The sequence below is a fragment of the Alligator mississippiensis genome, chromosome 3, assembly GCF_030867095.1.
Source record: "Alligator mississippiensis isolate rAllMis1 chromosome 3, rAllMis1, whole genome shotgun sequence".
In the NCBI taxonomy this organism is placed as follows: domain Eukaryota; kingdom Metazoa; phylum Chordata; order Crocodylia; family Alligatoridae; genus Alligator; species Alligator mississippiensis.
In genome coordinates, this window is record NC_081826.1 from 49,611,196 (window position 1) to 49,626,910 (window position 15,715).

General features: G+C 41.0%; 1 long non-coding RNA gene across 1 annotated transcript in view; it reads left to right on the forward strand.

The window, feature by feature from the left end:
* The first annotated feature begins 1,318 nt into the window (after nt 1-1,318).
* LOC109282985 (uncharacterized) overlaps nt 1,319-15,715 on the forward strand; it is a 50,496-nt gene continuing 36,099 nt past the window's right edge. The window contains exons 1-3 of the long non-coding RNA XR_009460461.1: nt 1,319-1,394; nt 4,031-4,133; nt 5,678-5,720. This is a non-coding gene — a long non-coding RNA (uncharacterized LOC109282985). The remainder of the gene's footprint in view (nt 1,395-4,030; nt 4,134-5,677; nt 5,721-15,715) is intronic.

Genomic DNA, 15,715 nt, shown 5'->3' on the forward strand with positions numbered 1-15,715 from the left:
AAACCAATTTCTGATCACTTAAACCGGTTATGTGTAATGTCTGTCCCTAGCCTCACTGTCCAGATTCACTGCTTTGTTTAATGATGGACCATGTTCTGGGAACAGGTTTACAGCAGCCAAGTCCCAGCATTGGATCCAAGTACATCCTTGGACTGAGAAAGTCTGCCCTTGCTATCTCATTCCGGCAGCAGTTTTATGAACACCTCAGTTCTTCCTGGCTTTGCTGTGAAAGGAAGGCTCTGGCTTCTCACAACTGGATTATGATAAGTAGTGGGTGTTGCTTCAGCTGTCTCTGTAACAGCATTTTGAATCTGATGATAGTATTTGGCTGATGAAGATGCTGAGTAAACATAGTACCAAATTTGGGAGACATCCTTGTACTTGCGACAAGAACTGTGTTCCTTTAAAACTGCTTTAGTTGCACTAAGTGCTGCTCTGTTGGTATGCATTGAAAGTTTGAATGCATTCTACTTTCTCAGCAAGGAAGGATTGCTGCTGTGTATGAAACTGCTGATACATGCTTTGCACATCTTGCTGTACAAAACCTGACATATCTATAGAGAGCTGGGAGATGGTCACATTTTTCCATTACTTTTCATTGTTGTTTATGGTAAATATAAGTAGGATTTTGCAAAATGTTATTTATATTTATTTTAACTGAGGGTAGAAAATAGCTTTTCATATGGAGGAAGAAGATTTGGTTAGAAAAAAATGGAAGAAACTTCTGTTATAAGAGGATTGTTCCTGTTTTTAGGCAGAGCTGTAGGAGGAACAGTTAATCCTGCAAGTTCACTTGCAAATTAACTTTCTACTATTCAGTGCTAGTTTGTAACAGCACATACCTTCTACAGTAGGAGCCTGAAAGTTGAGGCTGCTTGATAGTTGGCAGGAGTGGATGCTAACAGCTGAATTTTGTGTGCCTTGGCTGTATCACCTTCTGGGCTTTGCAGTCCAAGTAACTTTCCATAGTGGGATGGAACCTTCTCTAGTTTTTAAGCTGTCACTCTTTGACCTGTGCAGGAGTTTTTACCTGCTCCCAAGGCAAAATTGGAAAAAAACAAACAAGTAATGCAAGCTGAAGTTTACCCTGAGCATATCACAGTTCATTTAGCATCACAGTGCACAAAGGAAAGCACAACATATGCTTTTGGTTTTGATCACATGAAGTCAATTAACCTGATTATTCTGAACAAGTGCTTCCAAGTCAGATAAAATTAGTGTGTGTAGTAAATGATCTGATAAATTTCTACTTCTGCAGTCTGTTCTCCTGCATTTATTCTTATCTGGCTGGAGGCCAATTGGTTTTATTTCTCTTGTTACAGTTGCTCACAGGAAGCAGTGAGGTCTCTGCTTCAGAAAGAAACGGAAGTGGCAAAGAACATACCTACAAGCAGGTTGGAAAGCTGCCATTTTTTTTAGTTATGTCCTTTAATTTCAGTGCAGCTAAGTGGTTTAGTAGAGAAATCATTCATAACTGGGAATGAAGTGCCCAGTTCCCACTGAAAATCAATGGCTGTTAAGCATCTAACTCTCTATAGACCTCTTTTGAATATGCTAGTCGTTGTAAAGATTTCATTCTCAAAGAATTTTCTATGAGGTGATTTTTAGATTCTTGGATGAAAGGTAGTATTGTGGGTTGGGAATGGTAGTAACTGCTTCAGTTATGGCTCCAAGAGACATTTTCATTTTAAAAAGTTACTCAACTCAGCAGTTTTCAGAGAGCAAACATCCTGAACATAGTCCCAGATGCTCCACAGAATACTCCACAGAATACCAGCTAGTCATGAAATTGAGGCCAGCTAGTCATTTTCTTGGCTACAAATAGAGAGAGGCCTGGAATCAAGGGCAGATAATCAGGTTTAAGGAACTATATAGTTGCGTGGTTTTGTGGGTACAGAGAGAAGTGACATTTTTCAAGTGATTTGGCCCATGAAAGTTTTCTACAGCCATGTCATAACATACATGCATGGCTGCAGGGTGGTTTTAAAATGGCCAATCATGGGGAAAAAATAACCTTGGTTAAATCAGATATTACATTAAAGTGCTTAAACTTATAGTGCCTTAGGGAACTTGTATTCTCTCAAGGGTTAATTTTTCATGTGAGGGGTGGGGCTGGGGAAGGCAGGGCATGGGTTTTCAGGAGGGAGGAGAGGGAGCTTCCAAATGCTGAATGGCCAAAGCTGGGAGGGAATGGGGGGGGGGGGGGTCCCTTACCTTGCAGCCCCCCCTTAGCTACCTTGGCTGGGATATTGGGGGGAGTGGGTTTGGCCACTGAGGCAAGGGGGGGTCAGTTTCCCTCCCTCCCCTCAGCTCTGGCCATTCAGATGCTGTGAGCTCCCATCATCCCCTCCCTCTCTGACAGCCTCAGAGGTGGTGGGGTGGGCTGGGTAGAAAGTGGTTTGGCAGCCTCTTGGGAAGCTGCTTGAGCCCCCCTACCTGCTGGCCTGGGCTGATGCAAGCTGGCTCCAGTCCCCTACCCCCACTCCCCTGAACCAACAGGAGAACACCTGTGGAATTGGGAGGGTACTCTAACTCTTGGTGCTTTATATAAAGTGCCATGAGTTACAGCAGGGCCCTAATGTTTGTCTGCCCACAGACAACAGTTCTGATCAGGATCCTGCCAGGCAATGATCTGGGACTGGGATCTAGGAGGGAAATCCTTTTTCAGGGAGTCCTCATGGAACCTTGGATACAGCCCAGATAGTCATACTGTCTCATAAAATCTAAACTGGTTTAGTCACTTTAATCTTAGTTTGCAATTGTTTGTAGTTTTCCAAATTTACCACCTCTGGGACAGACATTATCCAGATTTGACCTTTGCTGGACGAAGAAGTCGTGATATATTGAGCAAGAGTAGCTTATAGATATTTTTGAGTGGCAAGAGAAAAATAATTTTCTGAATTATTTAAAAAGCTTGAGTTGTATCAGGCCTTCCATAGATTAATTCTTTTTACTCTATGAGAAACAACACAGTCTGGCATTTAGAACCTAGAACTAGAAATCAGGGGTGCCTGTAGGCGTGTGGGGAGGCTGCTCTGAAGTGCTGTAATTACAGCGCATCGGAACAGACTTGATTAATCAAGTCTGCTGGTGTATGCTAATTAGCATGCCCCATGTTTCAGAATGGTGGCAGGGGTGCTTTAACTAAAGCTCATTTGAAAAGCTTTAGTTAACCTGCTTCTGCCACCATTTTGAAGCATGGGGATGCTGATACACAAGACACAGTGGGCACTTTAATTAGAGCAGCTCTCAGAGCCACTTTAATTAAAGTGCCCCCCCCACCCAAAGAGCACATGTAAAAATGTTCCTGGAGACTTGGTCTGGTAGTTGGAGGTAATGTGCTGCCCTTCATGTAGAGATGTAACACAGGATTTGCTTTCTCCACAGTGTAGATGGCTGCAAAAACAGTAGTTCCTGAGATTGAATTCTTCCCAGAGCTCCTCTGGACATGAAATTTCTAATCACCCTAATGTGAATTGACCCCCTCTGTGAATAATAAAAAAGGTGTCTTCAGAGTGAAACAGTAGATTAGAAAGCACAGCTCTGTTTTCCATTCAGAAAAAAATTCACATACATTTATTTTATTTGTCAGCTCCTGGAATTTTTTTTCTCAACTCTGACTCATTGGGATAATATAGGGACATTAATTCAAAATTGTTTTTGTGTGTATACGTAAGAATCTGACCTATAATATTATTTAAACATAGGATTTAAAATTTTTTAAAAGTTTACTCTTTTTTTCAGAATGCATTAGTGATCCTCTTTCTCCATCTCTCGGCAGGTCAAGATTTTTTTAGAATGAGGCTGGGGGAACAAAGTATTTTTGCTTTTCTCAGGAAAACAGGATAATATTCTTGCTAGGTTGAGAGCAGCAAAATATTGTATGGATCTAATAAACATCCTGCTGGTAGTTAGCAGAAATTGTATGCATTTAACAGAAAGTTGTATTTCATGGCTGTAACTTCACAGTAGTGACATTTAATATTTGCAGGGAGGAAAATTAAACTTTTTTTCACATTTTAATCAAAAGGACTGTACCATGGAAATTAACTGAAATCAACTGCATGCTGATTTCCTTCATGCCTGAATTCCTCCATCTACAAATTGCACCATAGCTGGTCTGAAATAAAACTGTAAGTAGGTAAATACCTATGAATGTTTTCTTACATATTTTTTCTTATAGAAGCTTTAATTGTGTTAATATTTTTTCAGGCTAAATTATCATGAGGGTTATAAAATGCATAAAAATATGTAATGGGAAACAGAATGGAGTTATAAATACTGCTCAAGCTTCTAGACAGACATTCAAAAAGCCTGAGCCTGAATTGAGATTGAATTGATTCAATCTTTGTAGGTTAGTCTAACCTGGCTAGGCTAAATCAGTTTATAACCCAAACAGACATCCCAGAAATGCAGGCACATGCCTGCAGTGGCTCATGCTAGAAGCTGGGGGGCACTAGAGCAGCCTTCCACAGGGCAGAGCTGAGGGGGGCATGGCCAGGCCCAGGTAGGATGCTCTGATTATTTCCCACCTTCCCTCCTTCCCCACCAAGCAGGCCAGCAGGGAATGTTTATTGCCCTTAACTCAGTGTTTATCAGCTTATTAAGAAAACAAAGCCTCATTCCATTAACTAATATAGTTCTTCCTAAACAGCTCTTCCAAGGAAGGACATTAAGCTACCTGTTGATTAGCTCCAAAAAGCCTGTCTGCCTCTGTCCTCTCCCGCAGTATAGACCATAACCAGCATGTGATCTGCTAGCTAATGCTGAGGTATCTACATAAGACAGAGGGGTGGGGGGGTATAATCCCTGCTGATCAGGGAGAAGCCAGGCAGACACTCCGCGCCTGTAATTCTGTGTCAAGGGGAGGGGAGCAGAGAGCCCCACTCAGTCCAGAGAGCATGCTGGGATGCTGGGGGTGTCTGGTTTATCTTAAACCAGCAAGGGGTGTAGTACAGACATTGCATAAACGGGTTTGAGCCAAATCAGTTAAGTCTGATACTACATTCAACCAAGTTTATCTCAAACTGGTTTCAGCCTTTTTCAAATTGGTTTATGTGCACTGAACATCTGTTCTGTTAGATTTAAACTAGCTTCTGATCACTGAAACTGGTTTATGTGTAATGTCTGTTCCTAGCCCTGATAGCATCACAGATGACTTGAGTTTTTCATTCTTGCCAGCATAAGATGTCCTTAATAGGATATCACAATGTAAGTCACCAGACCTTTTATTGTTGTTGTTTACATGCTGCTTGAGTTGTACCAGTTTGAAAGAAGTGCAGTTTTAAAGTAATCTAGTCAAGCTGTTGCCAAAAGCTTAGTGTACATTTTAGGTTAATTTGGACTTTTTGGTTTAAACCCAATTATGAGTTGCCATACATAATGATTCATAGATGGATAAAACTTATGAAAACTGAAAAATGCAACATGCAAGATGCTGCTTATTTAAGCAATTATGTAGCAAACCATATTCAGTACAGGTTCCTATAACCAGGACTGTCACAAAATACATTGTGTGACGTGTGCAAAATGATAGCCAACTACAGCACATTTCTCAAAAGGGGAAACCCCTTGGTTAATACTTTTTATAAATCTAAATCTGTGTGTGATTCAGTGCATAAATGGAGGCTGTTCTTCCCTTCCAACCGTGGTAATTCCTTTCTCCCTACCTCTGCAGGAAGAAAGACTGTTGCATCAGCTGCTGTACTCCCACTTTTAAGGTAAAAGTTGGCTATTCTGTTCATTTCTCTGGTAACTATATTCATTTTGCAGTCACTAGGTGGTGTATTTCAGCTATTATATATAACAGCTTCTCACTGCACAGAAATAATTTTGTGGGAAAAATCCTGCTTAGAAAAATCAAGAAGTCCTAATGGACAAGTGAAAATGCATTTCAGATTGGGTTTTTGAAGAAATTGCTTCTGTTTTTCATTCTTAAATGGATAACAACAGTTACTTACTTTGTTTTTAATGGGTAAAATATACAAAAAGTTATTTTGAGGTTTGAATAGAACTAAAAAAACCTGTTTTTCCATTAATTTACTTTACTAAATTCTATCATCAATTTCTGGATGTTCTTGAATTCCAAACAGAAACAATTTAGATAACTGAGACCAATTGCCTCATCTAAATAAGTTGTCCTTTGTGCATTCATGAATTTTTTTTATTTAGTATTTTCTTACTAATTTTATTCCACTGAATGCATGATAATGGTGCTATGAAAAACTAATGTTTGGATATCTTTTCACAATCAATGGTCTAATCAAACAAATCACATTAAAATTTAGTTTAAAATAATTATTATATGTATAGCAATTAAAACCTGGCAAATATATCTAGACTTTTCTAACTAATGGGAAACAGTATGAACAAGTAGTTCTGTTCCATAGATTATGACATGTTCTGAGGTATTTGAAAACACCTCCCATCTGTGTACTTGCAGAGGAGAAAGGGAAGAACATCCTTCTGGTTAAGTAACAGCTTGTGAAGCTGTTGCATTTATAAGAATCCTTTGTAAGATATACCAAAATTACATTTTTAGTAAGTCAGGTTCATCTTGTTTGAATATAAACATAATGGAAGAAGAGCAAAACTGAAAATATTGTACCATTGTTCAATGGTCAGAGGTATATTGAAAACCTATTTCCTTTTAAAGTAATTTTTAAGCCTGTCTATTGGCTTAATATCTCTAGTGTTCAACTTGAGCAATTTTTTCCATAATGTGCAGTTTAGTTAGGTAATTACATTAAGATCTGTACCTGTGCAGTTAACCAACACACCACACTAAAAATGTATATAGAAGGAGAATTCGAGCTAAAGTTAAAGTATTGATAGAGCTTAAAATCCCTCTACAGGACCATGTTTATAAAGGGAGAATCCAAGCTGAAGTGAGTGACTTGATTTGTACCTGAATTTTAGTTTTCTCTGGGCTCATTTACATGTGAAATTAATTTGACTGAATAAACTGGCACAGGTTACACCAGAGTTTATTACTCCCAGGCACTGCATTTGCACATGCATCTGAGACTAGCATGTTGAGCCAGATCAGAGTATCCCCTGGCATCAGCCTGCCAGCCTGGGGCTGCTCCAACCCAACTCAGTGTGCTACAGAAGGGCTAGCTCGAGCATGGTGGTGGTCCAGGGCAGGGCTAGCCAGCAGGCAGCCCCCACACTGAAGCACCCTTGTGCTCCAGCCAGCATCTACAAGTGTGTTGTGGTGCACTAAATAAGATAGCCGCAGGATAGTACTTGTGTTTACAAGTATTAACCTACAGTGGCTTTTCTTAGTTTACTGTGGCCTAATAAGGCTGCATATTTAGACGCTGAAACTTTACCGTGGAGCTGATTAGGCAATTTGCAGTAAACAACTTGTGTGGATGTGCCTTCTGTTTTTCTTTTTCATCTTGTTTCCTATTCCATAAGAAATTAGCAACTGTGATTAAACTCTCATCCCAGACTGCAGTGTTTTTCAGAAGAAAAACTGCAATGTAGTATTTAAGAGAAGTGCACCTCCATCTCCTAGCATCATGCTAACTCTTTCATTATCCTGGCTGTGCTTTGAGAATCCATAGGCTAGAAGTGATCCTCAGCACCCTGCCAGATGCTTTCAGCTGCAGCAGCATGCTGCTTACTGGTACAGGGAGAGCCTGGGATCATGATCCCCCTGCACCAGCAATAAGGCACAATGGGATCTGATGAGTGATCCATACAATTACACTTCCTGCCATGCCACATGTGCATGGTAGAAAGTATGATTGTGGGATTGTGTATCAGATCCCATCATGCTTTATTGTTGATGCAGGGGGATCATGATCCTAGGCTCCCCCTGCACCAGCAAGTAGCAAGCTCCTGCAGCTGAAAGCCCACTCAGCTGAAGGGGCTACCAGCTGCAGGGGCACACCATGTGCTTCAGCAACTGGAAACCCATCAGCTTCAGGCTCTCAGGCTTAAGGGAGTATGGTGCACCCCTGTGGCTGGCAGATCCGATCACCTGATGGGGAACACCTAGCTCCAGAGAGCTACATGTTCAATTAATGGCTTGATAGGAACCAGCCACACATTTTTTGTGGAATCACTTTGTGGCTTATTCCTCATTTTATCAAACCATTAAGTGACTGAACATGTGTCTAGGTCACAACTTCAGACATGATTAACGTGTTAATCATGCCTTAAGTGTAACATGTGGCAGGGACCTCAGTCTCCTGTCTAATCTTTGACTGAATGTGAAGAATACTGTCAAGCTAAGGGAAAGAATGTGTTCTAATGAACAGAGTGTACAATTAAAGATTGGAAATTCAATGTTTGGTCTGCCTTCTATAGTTTTAGTGTGCAACTCAGGGATTTTTAAAAAAATATCTTTTATGCCTATCTTCTACCATCCATAACCAGAAGGTGGTTTTTCAGCATTTTCTGTAAATCCAGCTCTTAAGGCATCAAAGACTGAGCATCCAAAAACTGAGGAATACAAAATAATGGGCCACTTTTGAAAATCTTGTTTCTTATTACTAACTCATTTAAAAACAGAATTTGGGAGCAAAAAAAGGACAAACAGCCTTTTAGGCTGCAAAGTTGTCACTAAACTGTGTAAAGGATGTATATATATCCCAATCACAGTTGTCAGCGCAGAGTAGCATAAACATACCTGAGCTAAGTCTAGTGTTAGGTAAATCCTGGTAAAGACAAGGTGGGTTTGTGGTTTTCATGTGTGTTAGCATGAGGTAAAGTTGAGGTAAAGACTATTGGATAGCTTAAGGTATACCTCAAGCTGCCTAATTCTGTGCAGACTACAAAATACCTCATTTTCACTATGACTGTTAATGTTAATTACCACTTGTTAGCTACTGAAGTTAAGAATAACCTTTTTTACACTGAAGACAGCTCTATGTGGTTTCTTATTTGAAAAAAGGTATGCAAAAATGTATGCCTTCACAATGTTTAGATGACAAACCCAATAGAGATTTTTCCAGCTGTGGCATAGTTTGATTTAGGTCAATTAACTGATAATTGCCTGCTACTGTAAACCAACTCTGTATGCACTTCAAGGCATGGGTTTCCCTAGCTACTACCAAACATTGCCAGCTTCCACTGATTAAACTAGATGAGTTTTGTCAGTTTTGGTGAAATGTTTCTTTGAAAATTTCTGTTTGCTTGAAGCTGAACTTTAGTGTGAAACTCAGGGGCTCAATGGGTGTTTGCATACCTTAATACCAAAGAAAATGATGTTATGAACACCTGTATGTACTCTGAGCTTTTTTTTGTCACATATCTAACTATATTCCACCCTCCCCCCACCCTCCATTCAAAGAGAGAGACTTCTGGACTTAAACTCTGATACAAGAAGTTTCAAAAGTTTGTGGAAGGGCAATTAGATAGCATATGAGTGATCTTGCAGTTAGATATAAAGCTTGTGATGTGAGGCCTCAGGTGCTTGATTTTTTTGTTTTTGTTTTTGTTAGTATACCCAATAGGCAGTTGAAAAGTGACTCGTTCCCTTCATAGTCTGTCTTCATATGATGGAGTGGTCTTTTGGTATAGCCAAAATAGAGGGTGTAAACTGATGTGTGATTTTTTTTTTTTTTTTTTATTTGCTCTTTTTGCTCTGACCTTATTCCTGAGGCTTCTGAAGTGTGCCTAAAGCAAGGACTTCAGATTTAGGATTGAACTTTGCCCTTTGCACATACTTCTTGTTTACTGTGCATGCATGTGGTAGTTTAATATACATGCAGATGATTAATATTTTGATTTGCATAGGGAGTTTGTCACCCATATGGGGAGTATTAGACTATCACTTACTAGGGGACACAGGTTGCTGTAAAAGTGCTGGCTTGTTTGAGTCCATATGCAAGCTGTGCCTTCATTGCACAGCCAACTTGGGTGATGGACACCTGGGTCTGAACATCCAGATTACTCTAGTCCAGGTGTCACCATATGTGCAAGCCCTCCTCACACTACTATGCTTTTGCTGTTTCTGTACTTGGTCATGTCTATCTGGGGGCTCATCTTGCGTCTTTTTATACTCATGTGTTGTATTATTCTTTCTGGTCAGTTGTGGGAGAACATCTCTATCTTTTGTGTACTTAATGTCTTTCATAGTGTTAGGCTCCAACTCCATGTGGTGCCCAGCAACTAGGGAGACAACGGTCCAATCACTCATGGATTCTGTTACTCATTAGCCAGAGCAAGCAGGGAGCAAACGCTACTTGCACACATTGCTCGCAGCATCTTTATTCAGAATGTAGATGGCTTTGGGAAAAGGTCCCCCAAAAACCAGCAAACCAGGGACCTGCACTGAACATTAGTTCTTTTCACATTTTATATACCTTGGTTTATACTCATTACCATTCATTCCACCTTTGTCCCTCCTTCTGTTCCACCCATTTCTTCTCTCATCTCAAGCTCCTCCTCTGTTTACTATTTACTTCATTAGCATGGACTTGCCTATGCATTTCCTTCATTTACATGCCTCTCTGCTAAGAGCACACGCATAAGGCCATGAACCTGGCTACTCTTGGTCACTTGCTTGTTCTTTCTGGTTTCTTGCTGGCTCCTTCATGTCCAAGGTTTTGCTTCTGCTTTATCTCCTGATGATAGCTGGTGGGCTGCATCTTGTTCTTCTTACACCATGTATTCTACACACTATCCCATTGTTAGAAAACTGCTTGCTTAAGCATTTGCAAAATTAGTTACTTCTAATATATCATCCTGCCTTGTGACCAGCAACTTTTGCTGAGACACAGGAAAAAGTCTTTATTCAGCTACAAATCCAGTGCTCCCCAAGATCCAAATACTGTCACCCTAACACACAGTAGCTGGAAACAGAACTGAGAACAGGGAAATAAGGTTCAATTCATGGCTTTGACAGACTTACTGTAAGGCTTAGGTCAAGTTACATTTCTGCTTTGTGCCTCAGTTTCCCCATTTGTAAAATAAAGATAACGCTTACTTACCTCCATAGGCTTGTGCAGATCATAATTAATACATGTTAAGTGTTCTGAAATATAGTGCAATAGATGTTGATATATGTGTTAATTCATGTATATGTCAAATGTATTACATCTAGGATTGGCTAGAAAGCAGGGTGTTTAATTCATACCATGTTATGGGGTTCTTCCCTCTTCCCTCCCTGAGAACTTGGTTCTGGTCAACCAAACAGACCCCCCCCCCCCAAAAAAAAAAAAAAAAAAAAAAAAGAAATATTCTGTAACAGGGAACTCCCCTGGACCCTGCAGCCACCCTGTGAAATGGATATTCTTGTTTTGCTGAGTTGCTAAAGGGGACAGACTCACCACACGGTCGGTGAGGGAAGGGGACTTGGAGATTCTGGGATCTCTGGCCTTGAGGAAGTATGCCATGAATCTAAAAAGGTTCTGTCAAAGTTCTGCTTTCTATCTGGAGAAAGCTTGTTGAACCCAAAATGTTCCAAACAAAGCATTTTGGGCTCAGGTATGTAAATTACTAGTGTCATTATTAGGTGTTCTTTTCTGACCAACTTTACACTACGCTTTCTATTTTATTTTTAAACCAAGAGTTTATTTTAATTTAACTTTGTGTGGGTATGTATGTGCAAGCAGGTGGGAAGAGGGTTCTTTTTCAATGTTGCCAAAATATAGGCAGTGAAAAACTGTAGTTCCTTCTATACATTTTATATATTTAATGAAAAATATCAGTGGGATTACACTTGGCTGTGCATTAGAAACAATAGCTTTTTTGCTCAGCCATATTTCTCCATTACATAAATGCACTGTGATGTCAAATAGCAAGATAATGTTCAAAATATGTACAGTCTGAGGTAAAGGGCCCCAAAAAGTTTGCCCTGATACACAAAGGAAGCACAGTATCTGTAAAGATCTGGTTTTAATCATTCAAGATTGTCACTAGTTTACAGTGTGCTAAATGACTTTTTTTTTAGGACACAGGGTGCATCTAGATGTGCAATTAATGCAGAGCAATAAACTCTGGTGCAATATACAGGAGTTTATTGCTTCTAGAAGCACCATTTGAACAAGCGCCCAGGACTGCAGCATGTTGAGCTGGGTTTGAGCAGCCCCAGCTGTTAGGGAGCTTGGGGGGATCAGCCTGCCATCTCAGTGCTGCTCCAACCTAGCCCAGTGTATTGCAGAGGGGCTGGCTGGGGCACAAGCCTGCTCCACTGCAAGGCTAGCTGGCAGACGCTACCACACTGAAACACCACTGTGCCCTAGCCAGCTGCATCAGCATCTACACATGCAGTGCTGTGGAGTAACAAACTCTGCAGCAGGATAGTACTTGTATTTACAAGTACTATCCTGCTGCAGCATTTATTAGTTTCCTGCAGCCTACTAGGGTTGCAGGTGTAGACACCAAAATGTTTTCTGTGGAGCTAAGTAATTAGACAACTCCACAGTAAACGTCTTATGTAGATGCACTCAGGGAGGAGAGTGCAGTAATTTCAGCAAAGATTTCAATCACTAGACTAAGGCTGTATCATTCAGTATGGAATTGTGCAAATATTGATTGGACTGACTTAAATTGAGTTGGAATGACTCTCACATAGTAATGCAATCACCCAGGCAATTAATTTAATGGGACATTACTGAAAATAATGTAGGTCATTTTCTATTCTGTGTTTTGGTACTAGAATTAATCTACACAGTTCACTACCATTTGATAAAGGTTTGCTTTAGGCATTGTGTAGCTACAGGGATGGGATCATGTAAATAGCTTTCTGATAGGGCACATAATAGCAGTGACCAGCACATACTTGTTTAGAACCAGCGTGCAAACTGGATAAATACTGCCATCACAAGGACAGTCCTTAACATACAGAAATATCCTCATAATGCAAACACTGGAAGAAAGTATGCAACTGAAGTTTAGAAATGGACTAAATATTCTGTTGCAGTCAGATACCACCCAGGTTTGATTATATCAGAACACCTGTAAAGCATATGATAGAAACCTGAACTGACGAGAAGCGCTGCTTACTTTCCCACAAGGCAAACCATGCAATATGGGAACAAAGTACACCCCTTTCTAGTAATGCCTATGGGAGAACCAATGAGAAGCAATTATCCCCAGAATAATATTGAATAAAAAAGCACCGACTGTTCCAAATGACCTTCAGGCTGTGTTTTGGGTGGGCTGGTAATTAATGGAATGCAAAACTGTAAACCAGCATTTGTTCGGTTAATGTTTTCTTAAAATCTTAAGTGGATGTTAGAGCCACCATTAATGAAAGTCGTGTCAGTTAGTTACCATAATTAGCAGCCCAAATGTAGGCTTTTTTGAGCATTATCTTTTGTGTTTTTCATGCAAGTAATTACTTTGTTACTGTTAATTACCTCTAAGCTGGAGTGATATTCAATTCAATTGGAGTGAGAGCTGCACTGTTGAGCCAAGAGATGGGAAAAATTGGAAGGTGACCTGCACTGAAAACAGTGTTGCTGTGATAGTTATTCTTCTGTTAGCTGAAATTCTGTAAGTGGATTTGGCTTAGCTGTCTTTTATCCTAGGCCCCTGTTAGAAGTGACTCTTCACTCTTGTCTTCCACCCTCCCCACAGTGTAAAGTACAATTGTTAGATCCTTCTCCCTAAGGATAACAATTTGCATTTGAGATGGTTTTTATTTAGCAAACATATCCAAGGTAAACTCAAGTTTATGCAAAGAATAATGGTAGCCATAGCAAGGAGGAACAGGGTTAATCAGCAGCTCACTGTGTTAATAACTCTGCATCAGGTTGAGTCTGCAGCTGTTGGACAGTGTGGACGTGACCATTTATAAAGAAAACGTATTCTGCATTTCTTTCAAAAACTACTCCAGCATGTCTAAATACTTTTTGCATATCCCCCCATTCTCCCCTCCAAATTCCCCTTATCCTTCCCAGTGAAAGCATCGGGAAGAGTATAAAAGCATTGCTCAGGCATGCAGGGATGAAATCTGGAAAGCCAAAGCACAACTGGAGTTGCAGTTAGCAAGGGACCTGAAGGGTTTCTACAAGTATGTTAGTAACAAAATGAGAATCGGGGGAAGTGTGGGTCCCTTACTGAATGGGGGAGGCAACTCAGTGACAGAGGATGCCAAAAAGGCTGAAGTGCTCAATGTGTTTTTCACCTCAGTCTTCAGATGCAAGGTCAGCTCCCAGACTACTGCAGCTGGCAGAACAGATTGGGGAGAATGTGAGCAGCCAACAGTGGTGAAAGAACATGTTAGGGACTATTTAGAAAACCTGGATGTGTACAAGTCTGTGGGGCTGGATGGGATGCACCCAAGGGTGCTGAGGGAGTTGGCCAATGTCATTACAGAGCAATTGGCCATCATCTTTGAAAACTCAAGGTGATTGGGAGATGTCCCAGATGATTGGAAAAGGGCAATTCTTAGTTTGGGCCAATATAGTGCCCACATTTGAGAAAGGGAAAAAGGAGGATCTAGGGAACTACAGACCAGTCAGCCTCACTTCAGTCCCTGGAAAAATAATGGAGCAGATCCTCAAGGAATCCATTTCTAAGCACTTGGAGGAGGAGAAGAAGGTGATTAGGAACAGTCAGCATGGATTCGGTCATGCCTGAACAACCTGACTGCCTTCTATGATGAGATGACTGGCTCTGTGGATGTGGGGAGACCAGTGGATGTGGTGTACCTTGATTTTAGCAAGGGTTTTGATATGGTCTCCCACAACATTCTTGCACGCAAGCTAAGGATGGTTGGATGAACAGACGATAAGGTGGATAGAAAACTGGCTGGATCATTGAGCTCAGAGGGTAGTAGTCAATGGCTCAATGTCTAGCTGGCAGCTGGTATCAAGTGGAGTGCCCCAGGGGTCGGTCCTGAGGCAAGTTTTGTTCAATATCTTCATAAATAACCTGGAAGATGGCAGAGTGCACCCTCAGCAAGTTTGCAGATGACAACAAGCTGGGGAGTGTAGTAGATATGCTGAAGGGTAGGGTTAGGATTCAGAGAGACCTAGACAAATTGGAGGATTGGACCACAAGGAATCTCATGAGATTCAGTAAGGACGGACAAGTGCAAAATCCTGCACTTAGGATGGAACAATCCCATGCATCAGTCCAGGGTGGGGGCTGACTGGCTGGGCAGCAGCTCTTCAGAAAAAGACCTGGGGGTTACAGTGGACAATAAGCTGAATATGAGCCAACAGTGTGTCATTGCCAAGAAGGCTACTAGCATACTGGGCTGTATTGTTAGGAGGGTTACCAGTGATTATTCCCCTCTATTCAGCACTAGTGAAGCCACATCTAGAGTACCATGCCCAATTTTGGGCTTCCCACTACAGAAAGGATGTGGATGAATTGGAGAGAGTCTAGCAGAGAGGGCAACAGAAGTGGTTCAGGGGTTCGGGCACATGACTTATGAAGGGCGGTTGAGGGAATTGGGCTTATTTAGTCAAGAGAAGAGAAGACTGAAGGGGGATTTAATAGCAGCCTTCAACTACCTGAAGAGGGGCATCCAAAGAGGATGCAGCTAAACTGTTCTCAGTGGTGGCAGATGATAGAACAAGGAGCCATAGTCTCAACCTGCAGCAAGGGAAGTTTACGTTAGATATTAGGAAGAACTTTCTCACTGGGGGGTAGTAAAACACTGGAACAGGTTACCTAGAAAGGTGATGGACTCTCCATCCTTGGAGGTTTTTAAGACCCATTTAGACAAAGCCTTGTCTCAGATGATCTATTTGGGGATGGTCCTACTTTGAGCAGAGGGTAGACTAGATGACCTCCTGAGGGC